At 36.0% G+C, this 13,093-nt stretch overlaps 1 long non-coding RNA gene across 2 annotated transcripts in view; it reads right to left on the reverse strand.

Moving 5' to 3' along the window:
• Positions 1-13,093, reverse strand: part of LOC122211156 — a 248,912-nt gene that overhangs the window by 72,570 nt on the left and 163,249 nt on the right. The window contains exon 1 of one of the 2 annotated variants that reach the window (XR_006198523.1): positions 4,544-4,774. The exons of the other annotated variant lie outside the window; for it this stretch is intronic. This is a non-coding gene — a long non-coding RNA (uncharacterized LOC122211156). Of the gene's footprint in view, positions 1-4,543; positions 4,775-13,093 lie in introns of those variants that run through there. 2 annotated transcript variants of the gene reach the window in all.

A 13,093-nucleotide genomic window follows, 5' to 3' on the forward strand; every position in this document is an offset into this window, starting at 1 on the left:
TCTTTTGTTCTCTCTTCCTTTCTAATTGCTTGGGCCTGTAGATTCAAGGGATTTCTGTAGCTAGGAGTATAGGAGTCGCCTCCCAAATGCCCGGAGAAACTCCTATGATAGGCAGCAAGAGCCCATGAAGGGCTAGCTATCATATGTAGCTAGAGCAGAGAAGACCAAAGGATATCACCATGAAATTGCAAAATCTACACTGATTTCTGATTAATCTGATGGAATATAGTATTTTGGGAAATCTAAACTCTTGAAGAAATATTAGCATTTTAATAATGAAAGGAGGTAAATTATTTAATAAGTTAAGAAAAATTATACGAACTTATAAATAAACCAAAAAGAGGTATGCATGTCCTTTCAAAGTTATACTGGAATATTGTCTAATAGGCCCATGTAAAGATTATGTAATTATCTAGGCCTGTGTGCCTTTATTTGACTCGCTGTGTACTATTAGGTTTCAGAGTCTAAGGAGTTACATGTTAACTTGTGGATTTATGTCCGGTACAGGTGCGAATTATTTGTCTGATAGAAAAGACAGTCCCGAAGACTGCAGTTTTGTTGCCTTATTGAACAGTAATCTGTTTTATATCTTGCTGTGTTCTCAGTTGGCAGAAGGGGCTGGGAATATCTCTGGAGGCTCTTTCATGAGGCACTAATTCCATTCATGAGGTTCTGCCCTCACGACCTAATCACCACCGCCCACCCTTGAAAGTCGCACATCCTAATAACATCATCTTTGGGAATTAGGATTCAATTTATGAATTTTGGGAGAACACACTCAAACTATAACAGAGTCTGCAAATATTCATATATGGCTTTTGTTGTGTCAACTTGGCTGGGATAAAATACTTTCTCCAGAACTGCCTTTCTAGTCTGATTCTACATAAGGTAGACGACAAGAAATACTGTTCATGAGAGCTGCAGGACAGAAGGAAGCCTTAGCCATTCTGCAGCATGAACCCGTGTTCTCCCAGTTCTCCAGTCAAACACCAACCTAGGCACTGCCAGGAAAAGCTTCTGCAGATATAAATGAAGTACTTAATCAGTTCACTTAAATTAGAGAGATTTGTGGGCCTGACTTGTTCTTAGGGAGGCTTTCCCAGAAGACACACCTAGGCCCTGCTGAGTTCCGGCCTGCTCCCAATCATTCTTCTCTGACTGCCTTGCACGAATAGCTTTGGCCCAGGCCTGTGGGAGCCAGCCTGCTTGTGATCTTCCCTTCCTGGCTTTCTTGACATGTTTCAGATTTGCTTCACCAGTCCCCAAAATTTATAAGCCATTCTTGAAATAAAAAAAAAAAAATATATGTGTTTGGGAAAGGGAAGGGCATATCCATATATCTTACTTACTTCGCTTACCTGGTTGAACCCTGATTAATAAACCCCATTAGTGAGTTAAATAAACCTTTGCCACGCTTACTCCATATTTGTATGAGAGGAATTTTTTTCAACCTTCAAAGACTTTCACTTTGACAAGGTAAAATGTGAACAGCAGCAATAGTTCTTTTGGGCTCTGCTAACCTTAAGATAAGAAACCAAATACTGTGTCTATTTGTAACAAAGATGTTAATGTCTAATGATTCAAAAAGCAACTAGTAGTGGGTTGTAAGAGTGACACCATCAAAGAATGATCTTATATAATTATTAGTAGTAGTATCATTATTTTTGTTAATATTATTTAGAAATAATATTGTTTAGAAAGTAGTTTACTTAATTTCTTATTTAGCTTAAGGAATCCAGTTCAATTTTGGGGAGTAACTTTGCAAGGATTTTTTCAAACAAGATATTCTAGAGCTAGAATGTTCACTGACAATGGCTTATTTTGCTTATCACCCACTTGATCTGATTGCTTTAGGCACAATAACAGACACAAAGAAGAAAAAAAAAAAAAAGGAACAAAATGACCAGGAAAACTGCTGTGGTCAAATGCTGAATCCTATCAGTCAGTTGAAATCAGCAAGACAGAATGGCAACCAAGAAGGAACTCTGGGAAAGGCCAACTATTTATATTAAGTGTTTCTGTCAATTGAGTCAAAAACATGACTCATGATGACTTTTGGCAGCTACAGGGACAGAAAAGATTATTATTTTTTCCAAATGTGTCCTTGGAGAGTTGCATCTGGTGAATAAGCATCCTTTTAAAATAGCCCTTGAGATTAGAAGAGGATGGGCTAAGAGAGGGATGATAATTAAAAATTGGAAGACATGCAAGTGAGTAAGCAAATGGGGAAAAAAATGACACAGATGAAAAGAGAAAAAAATAACAGGGAAAAGATTCTCTCTCGAATCACTGCCCTACACCACAGAGAGGAAAGCAACCAGTCTGTGGGATTTTCTGCTGGTGACTCAACAGAGGCGTGATTAGTTGTAGCTCAGATACGGACAAGGCCTGTGAGCCAAGTAGGGCCCTTACTAGACAGGGAGGGGAGACGGCAGGCCTCCACTCCTTGTGACTGAAAGAGGAAGGGTGTAGTCTGTTTGCACTTATCCTGCATTTCATCACTTCGACTTGTGATGTTTTCATTCACTTTAAAAAAATGATGAAGTGATCCCCAATGGGTGTGTTTCACTTTCGAAACAATAAAGACGTCTGTTTTTTTGGTGATGCTGGAAGAACAAATTTTCACCAACTGCTTTTTCCACATTACACAGGGAGGGTATTCAATATCCAAGTGGGTGGCTCCCTCAAAGGGACCAATTTTGGAAACCCCCACCTAGAAAAACAGTTTGGATTTTTATGGTTCTTTTCATCCAAACGTCTCAAGGGATTACCAAGCAAAATATGAGATCCCTGACCATATTTTGAGGTGGTAGCTGACGGGGCTTGTGGACACCCCCTTGGCAGACTAAAAAATGGCCAGAATGAGGGTACCCAGGCAGAAAATAACAGGAGAACCAAGAATAAAAACCAATAGAACCAATAGATCCTATGCCTCAAATTTGTTCTGCCCTTAAAACTTTTGTACATCTCTGTCATAACAATCATCTCATTGTGATTACACACAAAATAATACCCCTTTAGTAAAATACTGCCACTACCTATGTGTCCGTATGTATCATTACTTCCTGAAAGAGCCTCACATTTTCAAGGTCCAAGGCAATTTCCAAGATATATATTACAGAATCCCGAATATATCATAATATTTTTTACCTTTAATAATAGTAAGATTCTTGTGGGTGATATTAATTTACTTGTGTGATTAACAGTAATTTGGAGAACTAACTATGCATATAAGAATTATAGGGTTTTATTTCACTATAAATTGAACTTTCAGTAGAATATGCCATTTGGCTTTATTTTGCAAGTGGATTATTTAAAGTTGACAAATGGGAGGAAAAAAGATTAGCAAATACATCTTTTATATTCTTGAAATAGCTGTACTTTATTTTAAAAATGATTTTTTTTTCTACATTTCCAAATAACCCTTTTTGTATTTCACTGTACCATTGACTATAATTCAAGCTGACTATAAGCTTGAGAGTTTTCCCAAGAATAGGGTAAATCAATTAGCATGGGTCTTATTCAGCCACTAGAAATGCAAAACAAATATCAAGAATATTAAGTACACTCCCTCCAAGTTCCAGAGCTCAGATTCAAAATATACCACTCATGACCTAAAGGACATATCATCAAATGGGCTGCAGAGAAAGCTCTTCTTTGTAATGTTAGTAAAAATCTCTGACAAATCAGTCTCCGTTCCAAGTTTCAGGAAATTCTTCATATACATATTTCAATATATTTGAAACACTAAATCTAGAATTGAATACCGTTAAATAGTTCATATTTGTTTTCTTGAATTTCAATATGTAGCCAGTGCCAAAAAGCCTCTGGGTGTGTGTACAAAATTTGTAAAAATACATAAAAACCTACTGAACCAAAACCACAGTGGAACTCACAATAACTTTCCAGACAGCATAATTCACCACTTAGTCACTGGGGAATGCCAATCTCAAAAGATAGATTTTATATCAGGCCAAGAAGATCAACAAAAATAAGCCCTTCTTAGATCAGGAACAAAAGGGAAAGTCCAATTCTAATGGCCTTAAAACAATACTAGTATTAATGATAATAATAACAAGTTAACTGTCCAGTCTAGTGTGCCAACATTTAACTAAAAGACTCTTTTAGAAGTGCCTGGATAGCTCAGTCAGTAAAGTGTCAGACTTCGGCTCAGGTTACGATGTCATGGTTGGTGGGTTTGAGCCCCACATCAGGTTCTGTGCTGACAGCTCAGAGCCTAGAGCCTGCTTTGGGTTCTGTGTCTCTCTCTCTCTCTCTCTCTCTGCCCCTCTTCTGCTTGCGCTCTGTCTCTCAAAAATAAATAAACGTTTAAAAAAAATTTGTTTAAAGACTTTTTTAAGCATTGTATCTTTTGAAATAATACTGAATAAGAATATTAGAGTATATGGTATTAACCGCTTTCTATTTATTACACATTGAGCTCGACAGTTCTTCCTGATTTCATATTAGATTAGCAGAGAAACAAAATTAAATGCATTTAGCCACATGAGAGCATTATAGTGAGTTATTGACTCTTTCTTACCCCTCTGTCCTGAGCCCAGGTAAAGAACACAAGAAGCACCATCCACTCTTGTCTGCAACACATATCCTTGGTTTCGTCTCTGTCTCCTTCCCATCGCCCTCATTCAGACAGAAGGTATCTCACGTGGGCAGCCACACCAGTTCTTCTCTTTGGCTTCCTCTCTTCTGTTTCTGCTCTACTTCGTTGTCCCTCTGCCACTACAGTTTCTCAGTTTGGTCTCTCCTCAGCAGTTAAGCTTTTCCTTAAAAAAATGATAATCAGATCACTTCATCCTCTAGCTTATAAAGTCTTGTAGCTTCTTACTGCACATAGAATAAAATCCAATTCCCCCAAGAACCTACACAATACGTATGTGGTACCTGCCAACTTCTCTCTGGTGCATACATATACAACCCACAAGGACTCCAGTGTGACAGTGAAATGCTGAAGTTAGTATGATTTATTAGTTGTTTAGGCTCCTGTTCCTTTAAATACATACACATATATAAATCTAAGAAAGTATATTGTGAATGTGGATTTCAGGTGGCTTAGGAGAACTATCTCATAATAAAAAAAGATAAAACATGGAAAGTTATATTAGGTATGTTAGGCATAAATATGAAACCCTGGATATCCATTTCACCCACTATGTCATTTTGTGCCTTACCTCTGCAACAACAAATACAGAACTTTCATGCAAATAACTCATAGAAGTCTATTCTTAGGAGCTTAGGGCAGTTAAAATTAAAATGAAATAGATTATAAAGAATAGCAGAAGAATACTGTGCCATATTACAAGAAATCAAAGGGCCTAGGTTCTAGTCTGCTTTTGCCAATTTTGTGATCTTGGGGGAAAATAATGTCTTAGACTCCACTCCTTTGTATATAACATGATTACCATAACTAGACCACTTCCGTATCCTTCACAAATGTATTACTGTGTGACTCTACAAATAAACGAGATGCGTGAATGTGTACAGAATGACAGTTTGACATTAAACTCCCTTTTTTTTCCCCTCCATTCCTATTACCCTTACCCTTTCTTCAGTATTAAAGTGGTAGGAATATCAGCCCAGTAGGGCATTCAAGTACAGCTTAGAACAAAGAACTCAATTGAGAAGCTAAATAGATTTTGAAACTCAAAACAAACACAATTGTTTAAAAGCCAAAGAGTTATTCATATGTAAGATCCTCAGCATTTATTATGGGGGCAGTTTTCAGTTTGTGGTTTTGAATTACAAAAAAAAAAAAAAAAGTCTTGTCTTGGAATAACAGGAAGCAGAGCCTAGAGGAACAAATAAAGTCTATGAAACAAGCATAGAGTAAAAGCAGATTGAGAATGATGACCAAACAGCAGCTTCCCTGCCATACAGGAAAGAGCTAGTAAAACACACATGTGCTCACACACACTTCTGGATAAGGAAGAGTTTGGAGAATATTAGAAGGCAACACTTTAAGGTTTAGATGCTTTCTGGGTCCCTGAGAAGACAGCCAGAATCCCACACTTTTGAGTTCCAGACCTGTTGACTTGGGGGAGTAAAGAAAATGGTATCTAAATGCCCAGAAGGGATTGACAAAATCCAGTGGAGAGAATTTATATCTTTCTTCACAGGAAAACATCCAAAGAAAAATTCTAGCTCCTCAAACTTTAGAGAGCTACCCATATGTCAAAGCACAACTGGAGATTAGAAATGACTGGTGTTTCCATGGATGAGTCTAAGGTCATGCCTTACAAAGTTCATCAGGACTAAAGTTGGCAGAGAGAGCAGATGAGAAGACATAACCCCAAGGGGTGGGGGGAAGGTACAAGTACACTCAGAGCATCTTTAGACTGAATGGACTTTGGCCAAGAGTTGGGACAGGGGAACAGACCACATGAACAGAGACCACAAAGGACCAAGGAAGGGAGCTGTGGGTTTCAATCTACAGAGCCCCCAGATTAAATGGGAAGGAATACCACAGTACAGGAATGACCAAACAGTGGCACTTATGTCAGACTCCCTCGGGAGGAAAATTATGTTTGTAATTCAGAAGTGACTTAGTTATCTAAAGTACTACATTAAGCACCTTATGCCATCTGTGAAAATAGGAGTTCGGCAACCAAGTTAAATTCACCCATTAAAAAATGAAGACAAAACTAATTCACATAAATTACACAACTGAATGGTGACACAAAACATCTGAACTCTTATAAATGTGCATCAGAGTATCTGAAAGATTAAAGTGCACTTTGGGGCGCCTGGGTGGCGCAGTCGGTTAAGCCTCCGACTTCAGCCAGGTCACGATCTCGCGGTCCGTGAGTTCGAGCCCCGCGTCAGGCTCTGGGCCGATGGCTCGGAGCCTGGAGCCTGTTTCCGATTCTGTGTCTCCCTCTCTCTCTGCCCCTCCCCCGTTCATGCTCTGTCTCTCTCTGTCCCAAAAAATAAATAAAAAACGTTGAAAAAAAAAAAAATTAAAAAAAAAAAAGATTAAAGTGCACTTTAATCTGTTGTCGTTGTTATTGTTATTACTATTACTATTAAAATGTAGTTGGATTGAAAATACATTTTATGAGTGTATTTAAAATAAGAGGTCACAAGAAATTAAATCAGAAACATTAACTATAACATAATTATATAGCATAATCCACTAACTCAAGATTGTCTATAATAAGGTATTAAAGACACTTAAGAGATTTACTCTTATACACTGGTGCTAATTAAAAGTTCATATACATTATCATTGTATTTCTCAATCAACCTTGATTCTATTTACTTCACAAATTCTTGGAGTCATTAAGACTTACTGTAAGGACCCAGAAGAATTATTCAGTCTTCCTTCTAACAATGTGAAGAACAGTTAAGAATAGAAATGAAAATTGTCTTTTGATTGTGTGCCGAGTGTAGAATTGTCAAGATTCTATGGGAAAATGGGGAGGGGGGGAAGGTAGAGGATGAAAAAGGGGTATCTATTGCTGTGTTCCAATTGTTTGAGAGATTGTTGTTTTATCAGAAATATACTCTGACAAGATATGTAAACTAAGTAAAACAACTATTCAGGAATAATATCAATAGCTAAAGCATTGTATGTGAAGAATTTTCAGTTCTTCAGAAATAGTCTGCCAACATGTTTCAGTTGCCAAATCTTATAAAACATAGTCTTTCCTGAATATTTTGAAAAATACTTGCAATAGCTATATTCCATGAAATCTCATTTAACTGATAACAGCTCATTCAAAAGGGTGTAATTTGAAATAAAGTTTCAAAGTTACAGAAATACATGTAAGGAAACCAAATGGCTACTCACCAGTTGTGAAACTATGCTGTTTCTCTATATGTGAACACCAAAAAGACCACATTCAATGTTCTAAGATCACTTCATGATATAATTGCTTTATACATTTAAATGCCTTCACACTAAAACCCAATCACCAGGACGAAAATAATTACCAGGTGGTCTCATTTGGTTATCAAGGTCACTGTAATAAATGGGCTAACCCTGAAATTTTTATTCATGAGAAACAACATGAGAATTACAACTATATAATGGAAAAAAAAAACTTTAGAAATATTGCTCTATTTTGTTGATACTAACATTTTACTTTAGTATCTTCTCAAAAAACATAAATAGGTAATTTTAAAAGATTATTCTAAGTTAATAAGAAAAATGAATATCTGCCAGAAGTTCTATTTTTATTTTTTAGAATTATTTTATTTTTCTGAATTTATAATGAATGCACAGGGAAGAGAGTTCAAATGATATTAAAGTGTATACAGGGGCGCCTGGGTGGCTCAGTCGGTTGAGCGTCTGACTTCAGCTCAGGTCACGATCTCGCAGTCCGTGAGTTCGAGCCCCGCATCGGGCTCTGGGCTGATGGCTCAGAGCCTGGAGCCTGCTTCCGATTCTGTGTCTCCCTCTCTCTCTGCCCCTCCCCCATTCATGCTCTAGTCTCTCTCTGTCCCAAAAATAAATAAACGTAAAACAAAAAAAAAAATTTAAAGTGTATACAATAAAAAATTATTTTCTTTGCCACTCCTACCCAGCTTTTCTTCTTAAAGTCAACCACTGTAACTAGTTCCTTGGCTATCCTTCCATAGATGTCAGGTACACATATAATTACATACATGTAGAATTCTTTTCTAACATATAAATATTAGCATGATAAGGAGCCTTTTCTATGTGTTGAATTTTTTTCATGTAATATAAATAGAAGATTTCACTGCGTATAAAGCTTTCTTATTCTTTTTAATGTCTGAATGGCATTATATTGGACAGATTTACAATAATTTATTTGAGCAGTCCCCAGTAATGCACACATTTTGGTACTGCAATGGCTGCTCTTACACACATTATTCTGTGCATGTGAAAGTATATCTTAATACAAATCCCTAAAAATTGAACTGCTGGAACAGAGGACATGTATTTCCATTTGTGATTAGATGAATAAACCTTCACTTAATTCCAGTTATATCAATGTATGCTCCCATTTAAAATATAAAAGAGTCTATTTCCCCATATTATAGGGTTTAGAACTTATTTACTGCAATTTTGTAAAGTACCAAATTGACTTCATTTGCCTACCCCTGCAAAATGTTCTTAAAAAAGAAGAAAAAATACAAACATGAATTATTAGTTTTGAAAAGATAGCATGTTTTCTTTCAATAAAACCAAATATAATCTCCAAACCTGAATTTTTCTTTGAATGGATAAACTGATGTCATTTATCACAAAGCCAAGTTATTTAAGACTAATAATTCTCCAAATTTCAGCATCATTGCAAATAAATCAAAATAAAATAACTTCAATATGAATGGAAATAGTACAATCAGAAGAAAGCTATGCAGTTCCTCATGTATATTTTAGAAACTAGACAACGCTAGCAATCAATTTACGATTATTCAACGAACATCAAATATTTAATTCCATTTGTCCCAATTTAGTTATTTTCTCAACATTTTACGTCTTTTTTCTAAGAAAAGAAACCTAGGATTTTAGTTCCGTCACATAAAGTACACTCTTAGAGATTAAAAGAAAAATCTTCAGCAAACTTTTTCTTCATTCAATACTTCTTTCTTTTCAGTAACTTTTTTGAACAAATTTGTGAACTCCTACATAAAAATAGTACTCTCAACTTTAGTACCTGAGAAATTCCAAGACTTAAAATGCTTGATTAAGATTTACTTGTTCAACAATATTTTCCTTTAAACAAAATCACATTTTACATTTAATCAATGAAAAGGATCAAGTTGACAAATATATTTTTGCCATATTATGACTCAGTATGAAGTTTTTAGATTCAAAACAGCCATATAGCTTTAAAATAACCTGGATGTCTTTTGACCTGCTAATATTTTTCTCTTTGTTCATAAGATGGGATTAAATATTAAAACAAGGAGAAAAGAACTTTTTCATTCGAATATGATTGCAAATAAATTTCACTGCTCGCAATTATACTTAGTTGCTACTTATTTTTCTCTAGGTTGGTTACCCTCTCTTACATTTCTTTTTGAGTTGCTGTGGCTCTGATATACCCCCAGCAGGTTTAACCTCATGCTTTGAAACATAAGGCATCAGAGTTCGGTGAAACTCCTTGGCTATCAAAAGTGTTCCTAAAAAGAACTGCTTGACTGAAATTTGTCCCTCTTAGAGACTCAAGAAAAGGCATGCACAAAGCTGACTTTCCCAGCCTATTCAGACTTCAGTGGCACTGCATATGAAGATCTGGCAGAGGTACCAGCTTGACCTATCTTCGACCAGTGCTGGGGCAAAGGAATATTCAGGCATGACAAGAGAATAGTAGCTGGAGGTCGGCTGCACCAAGGAATATGAATGAGGCTCTCTCTCAGTAGAAGAAAGGAGGGATGCCTGGGGGGATGAGATGGAAAGAAGAGCCTGGGGTTGTATTTCTAAATTGCTCCAGAAGCCCAAACCCAAGGATCCCTGTCTGAGCAAAAGCTGAAACATTTTCATGATCAGCCCCAGCATCTCATACAATATTTAATCCTTCTCCTTAGTGGCTGTGTATTAGCCCTATTCTTGCAGTCAGGTTTCATTATATGGAAATAATTTTTTGAAAATTTCTTACAGTTAGAATTTTTAGATATCAATATTTTGCAATTCATAAAAGTATGTTGGTGCCTTTGGCTTTTACCATAGTACATGGCGCTTAGAGCATTTAAAAACATCGGCTAAGACCTTTATCGTTTCTAAACCTACTGTGCACTGTCTATATTTTCTCACTAAAACCTATAAGCAGCAAGGTTGTCTTTCTAAAATGAGGTCTTATTAGCTCTCTTCCAACCTCACTGCCATCATTTGGTCCTTACCACCAAGAAATAAAGTCCAAACTCCAGACTATTTAATATAATATTCAGGATCTAGCTCCAATTAACTTCTAAGTCGTACCTCTCTCTATCCACCTATCATAAATTTTGCACTGTAGACATTAAACACTTCTTTAAGTTCCTCAAACATAACATTTTTTAAATATAACTTTGTGTAAGTATTCTTACCAGTCTACCTACTATACTCTTATTATGTCTTTAAAGTAAGTCATACGTCCCTGCGCCCCTCTTCTGTGAGGCCTCAAATAATTACTATGGGAAAATTAATAACTTCTACTAAAACCTCACAAGGCTACTAGAGATTGTGTTAACTTGTATTGTAATTATTTCTTTCTATGTGTTTACCCTTCATTAAAATGTTGGTTAATTTTCAGGAATTTATTTTCTATTTGCATGCATAATGCCTACATAACACCGGACCCCTGGTAGGTAATCAATAAATGTGTGTTGCATTGGATGAATAAACAATATATTAAATACACAAATAAAGTAAAACTGCACAGAAGATCTACACAGTTAAATATTTTTCTGGTAGAAGGCTGCCTTATTTTTAATGCCCCAACTTTATAGAAAATGTGTCTCTTAACACAGTATTTTCAGCCAATATTTATATAGAAAAAATTACATTTATGTCTCTAAAGCCCAATATGACATTTTTTAACAAATTGCAAGGGGAAAAGTAATTTTCCAAATAGAATTGATAGAATGTTGGAATAGCATGGACATTTTGAGGAGCTAGCCAAATCTCAACAAAGGGGTATTCATCTTAGATGTTGCTGGCACTAAGAAATGCCATGTTACTGCAAACAAACTGTTTTTTAATAGGCATATCAGTTACATTTGGTGATCTGGAAGAAATGTTTGAAATATTTAACAGGTACTTATATATAAAAAATATACCGTTTTTTGTTAAAGAAATTGGGGGTTTGTGGCTGACCTGTAATTCATTATATTATTTCCCATTTAAAATAATGGGAAATTATGGGTTAGCATTTTCATTCAGATGTTCTGAGTTTGAGGAACAGATTATTGTTAATACATGGGAGACAGCTATATGAAATGAGATAGTTAATACATTCAACTCAGTGTACTGTTTACTGTGAGAAATATAAAGGTGACTTGTGCCCTGTCTTCAAGTTGCTTACAGTTTAGTTCATGAGAAAGATGAGAGGATCACAGTTAATTTTCATTTCCAATGTTAACTCAAGAAATTGTAGTGGCTCTATACTGTGCTGTGATAGTAAGGATTCCTCGGCAATGGCCCAGCTTGAGAGAATGCCATGATGATTAGTGATGTTCATAACAGAAATATACTTGCCATCACTACTGTAGGGATTCACAGGAAAAAGAAAGCACTTCAAGTTGAAGTGATAAATTAAAATCTCCTGAAAGAGAGACATCCTGAAAGAGATGACACTTAGGCTGGGCAGGATAATTTTAGGTATGAGAGTGGAAAGAAGTCATCAAAGTGAAGCAGTGCCAGAAGAAAGCTTGGAAGAGAAAGGACTGGGAAAATTCAGTGAAAGCAAGTAGTCAAGTTGGTTGGAGCCAAATGCATTCTTCTTGTCCTCAAAATGAGGCCACAGGGTAGCTCCTCAGGAAGTCTCTTTCTTCTTGACACAAATGACCAATGATAAAGTCTCTTCTATGGAATAGCAGTCTCATAGCTTGAAAAATCAAAACTGAGAGCTAAAAATTCCCAGTATATGGGAGGAACTAATGCTAATTTTAAGACAAAATGTACTAAGTGAAGAAAAAAAAAGAAAAAAATCTTGGCATACCTCTGATGCAATTAATGAAATATGGACTGGATAAAATAAAATATAAAGCACTGTAGGCAATAATCTAATCCATAGGGAGTAGCAATTTTAAAAAAAAAAGAGAAATTTTAGATGAGAGGAAATTACAGAGTTGCTACCCTTCAAAAGGTTAGCTCAGCAAGAGAAAGAAATTATTTCTAATTGCTGATAGAATAAAGTTCCAAAAACCTCAGAGAAGTTTCAACAATAGCTTTCCAGAAAACATTATGCATCCCACATAATTTTTACAAACTTCCTAGGAATTACACATACTGGGGTATTAGTCCTGATGGAAACACTAATACTTCAGGATCATTCCTAAGTTGGCCTCAGAATTGCCTTCATGAAAAGGAACAAGAGAAAGTAAATTCAGGGGGAATGGAGGAGAGGCTTACCAGGAGAACTAAATTTGTTTTAGGTATCAATCAATTTACTACTTTTATTTGATC

Source organism: Panthera leo, chromosome F2 (genome assembly GCF_018350215.1).
Source record: "Panthera leo isolate Ple1 chromosome F2, P.leo_Ple1_pat1.1, whole genome shotgun sequence".
Classification (NCBI taxonomy): Eukaryota; Metazoa; Chordata; class Mammalia; order Carnivora; family Felidae; genus Panthera; species Panthera leo.